Genomic DNA, 13,556 nt, shown 5'->3' on the forward strand with positions numbered 1-13,556 from the left:
AATTCAATTCCTTTACGCTATCGACCTATAACATGAACTCTACCGTACTCTTTTTAAATATGATGCTTGGCCCACTGACTATTTCCAGCACTTTTTTTTACATTTAAAAGTCAATTTTTGTCTTGAATGTCTCGGCAGTTGAACTATATTGTCTGCCTGTGTTTGATGCAATGCTAGTCGTGATCGATTTGCATTCCTGAATATGTTCTTTGGAAAACTTAATCGCACTGGTTGGTGAACAAAGACGTCATTGTACAGGAAGGAAAATGTGAAGAATTGATAATCTATTTCCTGTTATTGCACAGTTGAAAGTGTGTTTCCTGTTAGCAACCTAGAAGGTGTAGAACTAATGGCGACTCGTTTACTCGACAGATACGCAAATAGATCCCGCGACTGTGAGAAAAATGTAACGACCTAAATACTACTGATCACACCTCAAGTGAGTATAAATTACTTCTAAAGATGATGTGTGGAATTTCTCCCGCTCCTCAGACAGAGGTTGGTCTGCATAGTAAAGATTACGTAAACGTCGGCAGATCAACATCGCCATAAATGTAAGGGGCCGATCTTTCCAGCGTTGTTAGGCGTTATTAATAGTTCCGGTGTGCGACTATAATTGTTTTCTTGAACGCACATTTGAGCAACACATTGATTGACTCGATTTGCAAGATATTGGCTAGCAAATGCCGAATGACAGAAAGGCAAAAAGATCTTTCGCATTCGAGTTGGCCTAAGATGTGCTGAGAACCTTTGTGCAAACAAAAAGCTACCATCATAATTAATTTTATGCAGATAATGAATAATTGCAGATTTATACTTAACCTATATGTGAACAGAAGTATCTGTATTGAACATACATATAATCGCACAAGTTAGGGAATGAAGTTCATGCACCTGTTAACACATTCAACTCTGAGAAGAAAAACAGATCGGCCAAATGTAACTTGTATGACTGTTTTGACAGGGCCTTGTAGTATCAATCAAATTAGAGTTATAGTCAGAGAGTCATAAATGTTTACAGCATGGAAACAGGCCCTTCGACCCAGCTTGTCTATGCTGCCCAGTTTCTATCACTAAGCTAGTCCCACTTGCCAGCATTTGGCCTCTATACCCACCCTGCCCATGTAACTGCCTTAACTATTTTTTAAAGGAAAATATTGTGCCTGCCTCTACCACTGCCTCTGGCAGCTCGTTCCAGATCCTCTGTGTGAAAAAAATTTCCCCCCTGGTCTCTTTTGTATCTCTCCCCTCTCTTAAACAGGGCAGCATGGTAGCACAAGTGGATAGCACTGTGGCTTCACAGCGCCAGGGTCCCAGGTTCGATTCCCGCTGGGTCACTGTCTGTGCGGAGTCTGCACGTTCTCCCCATGTCTGCGTGGGTTTCCTCCGGGTGCTCCGGTTTCTTCCCACAGTCCAAAGACGTGCAGGTTAGGTGGATTGGTCATGCCAAAGTCCTGGTAGCAGCCACGTAAATCTCTTCTGCACTCTTTCTAGTTTAACAATATCCTTCCTATAATAGAGTGACCAGAACTGAACACAAGTGTTCCATGTGTGGTCTTACCAATGTCTTGTACAACTTCAACAAGACGTCTCAACTCCTGTATTCAATATTCTGACCAATAATACCTAGCATGCTGAATGCCTTCTTCACCACCCTGTCCACCTGCGACTCCACCTTCAAGGAGCTATGAACCTGTACCCCTAGATCTCTTTGTTCTGTAACTCTCCCCAACTCCCTACCATTAACTGAGTAGGTCCTGCCCTGATTTGATCTATCAAAATACATCACCTCACATTTATCCAAATTAAACTCCATCTGCCATTCATTGGCCCACTGGCCCAATTGGTCATTATCCTGTCGCAATCATATATAACCTTCTTCACTATCCACTATGCCACCAATCTTGGTGTCATCTGCAAACTTACTAACCATGCCTCCTACATTCTCATCCAAATTATTAATATATATAACAAATAACAGTGGACCCAGCACCGATCACTGAGGCACACCGCTGGTCACAATTAGGCCAGATCAAATATAAATACTCCCTTGAACTAATAATGCAGGACCAGTTGCTATGTCATGCTATACGAACATGAAGGGCAGCACGGTGGGGCAGTGGGTTAGCCCTGCAGCCTCATGGTGCTGAGGTCGCAGGTTCGATCCCGGCTCTGGGTCACTGTCCGTGTGGAGTTTGCACATTCTCCCCGTGTTTGTGGGTTTCGCCCCCACAACCCACAGATATGCAGGCTAGGTGGATTGGCCACGCTTAATTGCGCCTTACTTGGAAAAAATTAATTGGGTACACTAAATTTATTACAAAAAAATGCTATAAGAACATGCAGGTAATCTTATTTTTAAAATTTGTTCATGGGATGTGGGTGGGTGTTGCTCGCCAGGCCAGCATTTATTGCCCATCCCGACCTGCCCATTTCAGACGGCATTTAAGAGTCAGCCATATTTCTGTGGATCTGGAGTCACATTTGGCTAGACCAGATAAGGATGGCAGATTTCCTTCCCAGTAGGATGGGTTTTAAAACAATTGACAATCTTGACCAATTGCAATTGATCCATATTGGCAGCATTTTTGAGGAGAGCGTTCCACATTTTCGACAATTTTCGGCCAATATGAGGGGACTATGACATATGGTGATGTCGCCCCCGTTGGGTTCGGAGCCAGAGGTAATAACCTCGATGGATGCGGAGAAAGCGTTCAACCGGATAGAATGGGAGTATCTCTCTGAGATACTGGGATAGTTCGGGTCTGGACCCAGTTTTGTCTTGGATCAGACTGCTATCTAAGACCCCCACTGCAAACATTCGTACTAACGCTTTAAGCTTGGGGTACTTTTGATTGTATAGGGGAATACTTCACGGGTGTTCCTGTTACTTTTTGCGATGGCAGTTGAGAACTGCGGGCTATCGCACTGAGGTCATTGATGGAGTAGAAGGGTACGAGTATCCCTGTACGTGACAGACCCCCTCTCCAGTGTGGGAAGGATTATGGAAGTGTTAAGTAAGTTTGGCTCCCGGCGAAGGATCTTGCTAATGTGGAAGGAGGCGAAGCCCCCTAGCGTGGAGGCCTGGACAAACGACATGGCTGGGTTCATAAAGTTGGAAAGGATTAAGTTTGCCTTAAGGGGGTCTGCGCAGGGGTTCTACAGGCGGTGGCAACCGTTCCTAGACTACCTTGCGGAGCGTTAGAGGAAGGTCGGTCAGCAGCAGCAGCAACCCTGGGGGGGGGGGGGGGGGGGAACGAGAGATTGTCTGAGGGGACGGACGAGCGGGGGATAACATGGAGGGTGGGGGAAACTGGCACGAACGGGTGAGAGCCAGTGTATAAAGCTCTAAATATATCATCTTACCATGTATATATCTTGCTCAGGGCGATTTGGCGTTATTTTGTTACGGGGGGAGGGGGGGGGTTTATTGTTTGTAAGGGGAAAAAATTGTTTTGTTTTGTTAAAAAACTTTAATAAATATATATTTTTTAAAAAGTAAGTTTGGCTCCTTTTTGGGGTATAAACTTAATGTGGGGAAGAGTGAGGTGTTTCCAGTGAGCCCTGGGGGACAGGGAGGAAGTTGAGAGAATTTGCTATTTCGGCTGGCTAGGTCTAGCTTCAGATATTTGGGAATATTGGTGGCTCACAACTGGGCATTGTTGCGTAAGTTGAATTTGGCCAGTCTGGTTGAAGTGGTGAAGGGAGATTTGAAGATGTGGGATGCTCTGCCGCTGTTGTTGGCAGGGCGGGTTGAAACGGTGAAAATGACGATCCTCCCCAAATTCTTATTTATTTTCTAGAGTCTCCCGATCTTTTTACCTAAATCTTTCTTTGGGAAGATTAATAAGCTGATTTTGACTTTGTTTGAGCAGGCAAGACACCTCTGGTTCGGAGAGCATTTTTGCAGAGGGATAGGTGGTCAATGGGGTTGGCATTGTCGAATTTGATGAACTACTACTAGGCGCCGAATATCAAGAAGGTTTGGAAAAGGGTCGTGGAGGAAGGGTCGTTTTGGGGGCGGGTGGAGAAAGCTTTCTGTACAGGGTTGTGCTTGAGGGCATTAGTGAAGGCTCCTCTTCCGTTCTCACCGGCCAGTTACTTTACGAGTCAGGTGGTGGTAGCCTCGTTAAGAGCCTGGAACCAGTTTAGGGAACATGTTATGCTAGAGGCGATGTCATTGAAGGCGCCCACTTGCAGCAACCACGTTATCCCTGTGGGGTAGACTTGACTTACAGGGTCTGGGAATGGGAAGGGTTAGAGAGGTTTAGGGATTTGTGGGACTGGTGGAAAGGTTTCGGCTCCCGAGTGGAAATGGGTTCAGGTATTTACAGGTGAGGTGCTTTCTGTGGAAGGAATGTTTCCTCGGTTGCCACTCCCCTCATTGATGGACAAGGTAATATCTGAGAGTGACAGGGGAGGGGAAGATTTTGGATATCTATGGGCAATTGAGCGAGAGGCCCTTGCTGGAGGAGATAAAGAGTAAGTGGGAGGAAGAGTTGGGTGTTGCATTTGAAGAGGGTGTGTGGAGTGAAGCCGTAGTAGGATAAACTCTACCTCCTCATGTGGGAGACATTGCCTGATTCAGTTTAAAGTAATGCACAGAGCGCATATGACCAAAACACGCATGAGTGTTTTTTCCGGAGGTGGGGGATAGATGTGAGCCCTTGTTGCTTCACAGCGCCAGGGTCCCAGGTTCAATTCTCGACTTGGGTCACTGCCTGTGCGGTGTCTGCACATTTTCCCTGTGTCTGGTGGATTTCCTCCGGGTGCTCCGGCTTCCTCCCACAAGTCCCGAAAGACGTGCTGTTAGGTAATTTGGACATTCTTAACAGCCTGTGTGGAGTTTGTACATTCTCCCAGTGTCTGCGTGGGTTTAACCCCCACAACCCAAAGATGTACAGGTTAGGAGGATTGGCCATACTAAATTGCCCCTTAATTGGGAAAAAAATAAAATTGGGTACTCTAAATTTAAAAAAGAATTTATTGGTTATTAAGGGGTAGGGGGATTATTTTATTTTGGTTGCAAAATTATTATTTAAAAAAAATATATATTCAATTTTCAACGATTTTCAACAAACCACTCCAAACAGAAAAGCAAAAGAATAAAGCACAAAACAAGCAAAAATTATACATGAGATTTCCAACAAAATACAATAACCCCCATTTAACAAATAAACACGCCAGTAAGGAGAACACCCCACTCTAACCTAAACAAAACAGAAAAACCACCCCCCGCCCCCCCCCGCGGCTGCTGCTGCTGCTGACCTCCTAACGTTCCGCGAGAAAGTCTAGGAACGGTTGCCACCGCCTGGAGAACCCCTGCACAGACCCTCGCAAGGCAAACTTTATCCTTTCCAGCTTGATGAACCCTGCCATAGCGTTAATCTAAGCTTCCATGCTTGGGGGCGTAGCATCCCTCCACATTAGTAGGATCCTCCGCCGGGCTACCAGCGACGCAAAGGCCAGAACACCGGCCTCTTTCGGCTCCTGCACTCCCGGCTCATCCGATACCCCAAATAATGTAATCCCCAAGCTCGGCTTGACCCGGGTGGTCACCACTTTGGACATAGTCCTCGCAAAGCCCCTCCAGAACCCGTCCAGCGCCGGGCACATCCAGAACATATGGGTGTGATTTGCTGGGCTCCCCGAGCACCTCCCACACCTGTCCTCCACCCCAAAAAACCTACTCATCCTCGCCCATGTCAAATGCGCCCTATGAACAACTTTTAACTGTATTAGGCTGAGCCTGGTGCAAGAGGAGGAAGAATTAACCCTACTCAGGGCATCAGCCCACAGATCTTCATCCAGCTCCTCCCCCAGCTCCTCCTCCCACTTACCCTTTAACTCCTCCACCGAGGCCTCCTCCCCCTCCTGCAGTTCCTGATAGATTGCCGAGACCCTGCCTTCTCCAACACATACACCCGAAATCACCCTGTCCTGAATCCTTCGTGCTGGGAGCAGCGGAAATTCCCTCACCTGCCGTCTCACAAACGCCCTGGGGCCTCACTTTCATGTACCTAAAAGCATTCCCGGAGATAACCCAAATTTCTCCTCTAGCGCCCCTAGGCTCGCAAAGGTCCCATCGATGAATAGGTCCCCCATTCTTTTAATCCCTGCCCGATGCCAGCTCAGACACCCCCCATCCATCCTACCCAGAACAACCCTGTGGTTCTCTCGTATCGGGGACCAGACCGAGGCCCCCACCTCGCCCCTATGTCGCCTCCACTGTCCCCAGATCTTCAGAGTCGCCGCCACCACCGGACTCGTAGTGTACCTTGCCGGCGGAAGCGTCAACGGTGCCGTTACCAGCGCCCCCTGACTCGTACCCACACAAGATGCCACCTCTAGCCTCTTCCACGCCGCCCCCTCTCCCTCCACTACCCACTTACGGATCATCGCCACATTGCCGCCCAATAATAGCCACATAGATTCGACAGCGCCAGCCCCCCCCCCCCCCCCCCCAAGCCCCTGCTACGCTCCAAAAACACCCTCCTCACCCTCGGGGTCTTATTTGCCCATACGAACCCCATAATACTCCTGCTTTCTCGTTTAAAAAAAGCCTTGGGGATTAGGTTGGGCAGGCACTGGAACACAAACAGGAACCTCGGGAGGTCCGTCATCTTGACCGTCTGCACCCTACCCGCCAGGGAGAGTGGCAGCATATCCCATCTCTTGAAATCCTCCTCCATCTGTTCCGCCAACCGTGTCAAATTGAGCTTGTGCAGGGCCCCCCAGCTCCTAGCTACCTGGATCCCCAGGTATCGGAAGCTCCTCTCCACCCTCTTCAGCGGTAGCTCGTGTATCCCCCTTCCCTGGTCCCCCGCATGCACCACAAAGAGCTCACTCTTCCCCACGTTGAGCTTATAGCAAGAGAATCTCCAAACTCCCTAAGGATTCGCATAATCTCCGCCAACCCCTCCACTGGGTCTGCAACATATATCAACAGGTCATCAGCATATAACAACACCCGGTGTTCCCCCCACCCCGGTCCAATCCCCTCCAGTTCCTAGACTCCCTCAGTGCCATGGCCAGTGGCTCAATTGCCAGTGCAAACAACAAGGGGGATAAGGGACACCCCTGCCTCGTCCCGTGTTACAACCTAAAGTACTCCGACCTCCATCGGTTCGTAGCCACACTTGCCACTGGGGCACTATATAATAGCCTGACCCATCTTATGAAACCTTCCCCGAACCCAAACCTCCCAAGCACTTCCCAGAGATACTCCCACTTCACCCAATCAAAGGCCTTCTCCGCATCCATAGCCGCCACTACCTTCGCTTCCCCCTCCACCGAGGGCATCATGATCACGTTTAAGAACCTCCGCACATTCGTGTTTAACTGCCTGCCCCTCACAAGCCCCGTCTGGTCTTCATGGATCACCCCCGGGACACAGTCCTCAATCCTCGTAGCCAGAACCTTCGCCAACAACTTAGTGTCTACATTGAGGAGCGAAATCGGCCTATACGATCCACATTGCAATGGATCCTTGCCCCGCTTCAAAATCAACAAGATCAGCGCCCGGGACATTGTCGGGGGCAGGGTCCCCTCCTCCCTCGCCTCATTAAAAGTTCTCACCAACAGCGGGCCCAGCAGGTCCACATACTTTCTGTAAAATTCAACCGGGAACCCGTCTGGTCCCGGGGCCTTCCCCGCCTGCATGCTCCCCAATCCTTTAACCAGCTCCTCCAGCCCAATCAGCGCCCCCAATCCAGCCACCTGCTCCTCCTGCACCCTCGGGAACCTCAGTTGGTCCAAGGATCGCCGCATCCCCCCCCCCTCCGGGGGCTCAGACCTATACAGATCCCCATAGAAGTCCCTAAATACCTTGTTTATTCTCACCGCACTCTGCACCATATTCCCCCCTCTATCTCTAATTCTACCAATCTCCCTCGCTGCCTCCCTCTTACGAAACTGATGTGCCAACATCCGGCTCGCCTTCTCCCCATACTCATACTGCCCCCTGCATTTTCCTCCACTGCGCCTCTGCTTTTCCCGTGGTCAATAGATCAAATTCCATTTGGAGGTTTCGCCGCTCCCCAAGCAGCCCCTCCTCGGGGGCCTCTGCATTGCTCCTGTCCACCCTTAATATCTCCCCCACCAATCTCTCCCTCTCCCTCCCCTCTCTCTTCCTATGGGCCCTAATGGAAATAAGCTCTCCCCTAACCACCGCCTTCAGAGCCCCCCAGACTACTCCCACCTGCACCTCCCCATTGTCGTTGGCCTCCATGTATCTTTGAATACACCCCTGGATCCGCCCGCACACCTCCTCATCTGCTAACAGTCCCATATCGAGGCGCCACAACGGGCGCTGGTCCCTCTCCTCCCCCAACTCCAACTCCACCCAATGCGGGGTGTGGTCCGAGATGGCTATAGCCAAATATTCCGTTCCCTCCACTTTCGGGATTAGTGCCCAACTCATTATAAAGAAATCTATCCGGGAATAGGCTTTATGGACGTGGGAGAAAAAAGAAAATTCTCTGGCCACCGGCCTGGCAAACCTCCACGTGTCCACTCCCCCCATCTGGTCCATAAACCCCCTGAGCACCTTGGCCGTAGCCGGCCTCTTACCCGTCCTGGACTTGGAACAGTCCAGTGCTGGGTCTAGCACTGTGTTGAAGTCAAGCTCCCTGCCTCCAGATCCGGGATCCGACCCAACATACGTTTTATAAATCCGACATCATCCCCTTTTTTAGGCCAGCCACGTGTCCGACCCTCCAGTGCCCTCCCCTTTGGCCAATACAGCAGCAACCCAGTCTCTCCTCCCCAGCCAGATCACTGTCCAGCCATTTTGCTCCCCCCATTACACTCCCGTAAGTCAGCTGGCTCCTGCTGACCCCGGCCACTCCCGCCATTTCAACGACCCCCAAGTGTGGGAATCCCCATGCCAATCAATGTGCGCTCTCCTCCAGCACCACCCTTCCCCCCCAGGCCCCGCCCCTCCCTTCCTTAGCGCGGGAAAAAGCCCGCGCTTTCCATCCGAGCCGGCCCCGCCCCCTATGGCACAGCTCCTTTTTGTGCGACCTGCCCCCGCTCCTCAACCCCGGGCTTCCAACCCCCCCTTCATCAGCGGGGACCTGCCCCTACAGTACCGACGCCCACACTCTCACACAGCCCCCACAACATATGAAATGAAAATCGCTTATTGTCACAAGTTGGCTTCAAATGAAGTTACTGTGAAAAGCCCCTAGTCGCCACATTCCGGCGCCTGTTCGGGGAGGCTGGTACAGGAATTGAACCGTGCTGCTGGCCTGCCTTAGTCTGCTTTCAAAGCCAGCGATTTAGCCCTGTGCTAAACAGCCCCTACATCCACTCACCCCTTCCCATTTCCCCTCTTCCCAACCCGAATCCAGAAGAAGAACACCCCCAAAATACAGTAAACACCCCCACACAACAAACCTTCAGTTCGAGTCCAGCTTTTCAGTCTGAATAAAGGTCCACGCCTCATCTGGCATCTCAAAATAGTGGTGACGGTCCTGAAACGTGACCCACAATTGCGCTGGCTGCAGCATTCCAAACTTCACCCCCTTCCTATGGAGAACCGCCTTGGCCCGATTAAAACCAGCTTCTTTGCCTCCTCCACACTCCAGTCCTGGTAGACACGGATCTCCGTATTCTCCCACCTGCTGCTCCGTTCTTTCTTCGCCCATCTCAGGACGCACTCTCTGTCCATAAAGCGGTGGAATCTCACCACTACAGCCCTTGGCGGCTCATTGGCTTTAGGCTTCCTTGCCAGGACTTGATGAGCCCCATCCAGCTGCAGGGGCCTCGGGAAAGCTCCCGCGCCCATCAGCGTGTTGAGCATTGTAACTACATATACCCCAGCGTCGGACCCCTCCACTCCTTCAGGGAGACCCAGAATCCGAAGATTCTTCCTCCTCGCCCTGTTATCCAGGTCCTCAAACTTGTCCTGCCACTTCTTGTGTAGCGCCTCGTGCGCCTCCATCTTAGCCGTCAGGCCCAAAATCTCGTCCTCGTTCTCTGAGGCCTTCTGCCGCACCTCTCGAATCGCCGCCCCTTGGGCCTTCTGGGTCTCCACCAACTTTTCGATCAACGCCTTCATTTGCGCCAGTATTTCTGCTCTCAGCTCCGCAAAGCAGTTTTTAAGGAACACTTGCTGCTCCCGCGACCACTGCGCCCACGCCGCTTGATCTCCACCCGCCGCCATCTTGCTTTTCCTCCTCCGCTCTCTTCGCTGCTCCAAAACCACTTTTTTGATCGCTCCACTCCTGGTCCACTCCATACAGTGCTGGGGGAACCTTGGGAACCGTCGTACAAGTGCCACTGGGGCTCCTCGAAAGGGCCCAAAAGTCCGTTCTTGGAGGGAGCTGCCGAACGTGCGACCTAGCTAGGCATAGCCGCAACCGGAAGTCTGGTTGAAAAATTATTTGCGGATGCGGCGGATGTATTTGTATATATTGGGGGGGGGTTCCCGCTGTGTTGTATTGCTGTTACTGGATTATGGATTGTTCAATATTGCTTTGTTTTTTGACTTCCTGTTTTTGTACTTTCTGATATATCTTCAATGAATTATCTTTTGAAAAAATGATGCGGGGTATTGTGTTTGGACCTGGCTAAACAAATCAAGGGACATCTTGTAAGAAAAGACAAAATAATGCTTTATCCTTTGGATACAGATGATATAGTTAATGGGAGGGACCTGATCTCTCTGAACAGTCAGTAGAACCCTAATCTGAACAGAAATATTTCAGTTTGGTCCTGAAAGGTTCCCTCTCCAAAGATTGTGTACAGCGAAAAGCAAGTAAAACTCTGGTTGTTATGTTTATTCATGAGTCATATTTAATCTATATTGGTTTGCTTAATTGGAATATAATGGCAGGTTTCAGAAGTAAGTTCCGTTTTTCTTCTTTTGCTTAAAAATTGTTGTAACTGTTAACAGTAAAGGTATTTTTCGTTGCTAATGTTTGTTTTAGCATAAAAGGTACCTTTTGGTCAGTGTTATTACTCCTGTGGTGTAGTAACATTTCCTCACCGTCTTACAAATTGTAAATAGTTGGGTTGTCGTTCGGGATCCTAACACAGGATATTCTCCTTTATTAGCTGAGGCATAGAATGGAATAGCAGAGAGGTTATGCTGGAGCTGTATAAAACAAATGTTAGCCCACGACCAGAGCCCAGTGAACAGTTCTTTTTTTTGTAATAAACATTTTATTGAGGCATTTTTGGTATTGTAACAACAATGTACATGAAACTATAAACATAGCGCAAAAGCCGTCTCCCTTCCTTACAGGTCCCACCTTTATTAACCCCCTACTCCAAACTAAGCTAACCCCCCCCCCCCTCTTTCTGCTGACGATTAATTTTCCGCGAAGAAGTCGACAAACGGTTGCCACCTCTCAAGGCTCTGGTCGTGCACCGATGTGGGAATTCAGTACACAATTGCTCCTGTCATCAGTTTTACAATTCAAGTCCTGCAGAAAATCGGGGGAAAAGGTCCAAATGTCCAACAAGAGCGGGAGCCGCCAAATGTGCGACTTACTCCTTCATAGCCGCCACCAGAAGTCCCCAGTGAACAGTTCTAAGGCACTGTATTACAGGAAGGATGGAACATGGTATTGAGGAGATTTGAATCCTTTCACCTGAGGAAGGAGCAGTGCTCCGAAAACTAGTGATTTGAAACAAATCTGTTGAACTTTAAACTGGTGTTGTAAGACTTGTTACTGTGCTCACCCCAGTCCAACGCCGGCATCTCGATATCATAACCTTTTGAACACTAAGGGGCAATTGATGTTGGCCAATCCACCTAACCTGCACACCTTTGGACTGTGGGAGGAAACCGGAGCACCAGGACAAAATCAACATAGATATGGGGAGAAAGTGCAACTCCACACAATCACCTGAGGCTAGAATTGAACCTGGGTCCTTGGAGCTGTGAGGCAGTGGTGCTAGCCATTGTATCGCCATGGTTGAAAGGTGGGCATGGTTGAAAGATGGGCAGGACTGGCAACTCAACATTCCAGAAGTGGGGATGTAAGAGGAGGGGGCATTTCGTTATTTTTTTTAAAAAAAACCATCACTGCAGTAATTTGGGAGGTTGTCTTGAAAGGCTCTTCAAATAAGGCGATATGAGTTGAGCTTAGATATAAAAAGGGGCCAATCACATTGCTGGGATACTACAGACCTCCCAACAGTCACAGGAAGATAGAGGAGCAGATATGTAGGCAAATCTCACAGAGGTGTGAGAGTAATAGGGTTAAAGCAGTCGGAGATTTCAACTTCGCCAATATTAACTGGAATTGTCTTAGTGTGAAAGGATTAGATGGGGTGAAATTTTAAAGAGCTTTTTGTGCCATTTCATAGATAGTCCTACGAGGGATGGGGCAGTGCTAGATCTAATCCTGGGAAAAGAAGTTGAGTAAGTCGAAGTGTCAGTGGGCGAGCATTTTGGGGATAATTCTGTAAGTTTCAAAGCCATTTGGAAAGGGATAAGGATAGTCCAGAAATCAAGGTCTGGATACTCCGATTTTCAGGCTATGTCCGGAGGATCCATGGCATTTTATGTCAAAAAAACCGGTCACCAACCAGTGAGGGGCTAGCAGCTGTATCACCTAAAAATCCTGGCTTCCACGACAAAAACGGCCGGAGAATTGCTGGGCCCGTGGCCGCGCATGCGCACAGCAACGACCTGCAGTGATCGTGCCGTACAACATGGAGCCGGCTGTGCACGGATTCAACCTGCCAGATAGTGCTACCCCCCACCAGCCCCTCACCGAAGCTCCCCCGGCCAGCAGAACGGCTGCTGCCCGACTATGGCGGCGCTGGACACAGTCTGCAGCTGCCACGACGGGTTCCCAACCGCTGAGACCACACATCTACTGTGCGGCCGGGAACTCGACCATTGGGAGTGGAGCATCGGGGGAGGGCATTCAGGTGACGTCCTGAGACCGTCCCAACGGGCATGCGGCGCTCTCCTCGATGACGCCGATTTGGAGGGGCCGGAGCTTGCAAAAACAAGCACCACCACCCGATTCCATCGTAAAAAGGGATTCTCTGCCCGACCGACGATTCCGAAATCGGCGTCGGGGAATGGAGAGTCCCTCCCTTTGATAAAGGGTCATCTGGACTCAAAATGTTAGCTCTTTTCTCCCCCTACAGAGGCTGCCAGACCTGCTGAGATTTTCCAGCATTTTCTCTTTGGTTTCAGATTCCAGCATCCACAGTAATTTGCTTTTATGGAGAATCTCTCCCTAAGTGTCTGAATTGGGCGAATGCCGATTTCAATATCATTAGACAGGATCTTGCAAACGTAGACTAGGAGCAGCTACTTACATTTGGGAATAAAGCAAATTGTTGTGAATAGTGGAATCTGAAACAAAAACAGAAAATACTGGACAATCACAACATAGAACGATACAGCGCAGTACAGGCCCTTCGGCCCACGATGTTGCACCGAAACAAAAGCCATCTAACCTACACTATGCCATTATCATCCATATGCTTATCCAATAAACTTTTAAATGCCCTTAATGTTGGCGAGTTCACTACTGTTGCCGGTAGGGCATTCCACGGCCTCACCACGATAGAACATAGAACGT

The 13,556-nt window shown here is 49.5% G+C and overlaps 1 pseudogene; it reads left to right on the forward strand.

Annotated features, from left to right (window-relative positions):
- Positions 1-326: 326 nt before the first annotated feature.
- LOC140424751 (meiosis-specific coiled-coil domain-containing protein MEIOC-like) overlaps positions 327-13,556 on the forward strand; it is a 124,108-nt pseudogene continuing 110,878 nt past the window's right edge.

Source organism: Scyliorhinus torazame, chromosome 6 (genome assembly GCF_047496885.1).
Source record: "Scyliorhinus torazame isolate Kashiwa2021f chromosome 6, sScyTor2.1, whole genome shotgun sequence".
Classification (NCBI taxonomy): domain Eukaryota; kingdom Metazoa; phylum Chordata; class Chondrichthyes; order Carcharhiniformes; family Scyliorhinidae; genus Scyliorhinus; species Scyliorhinus torazame.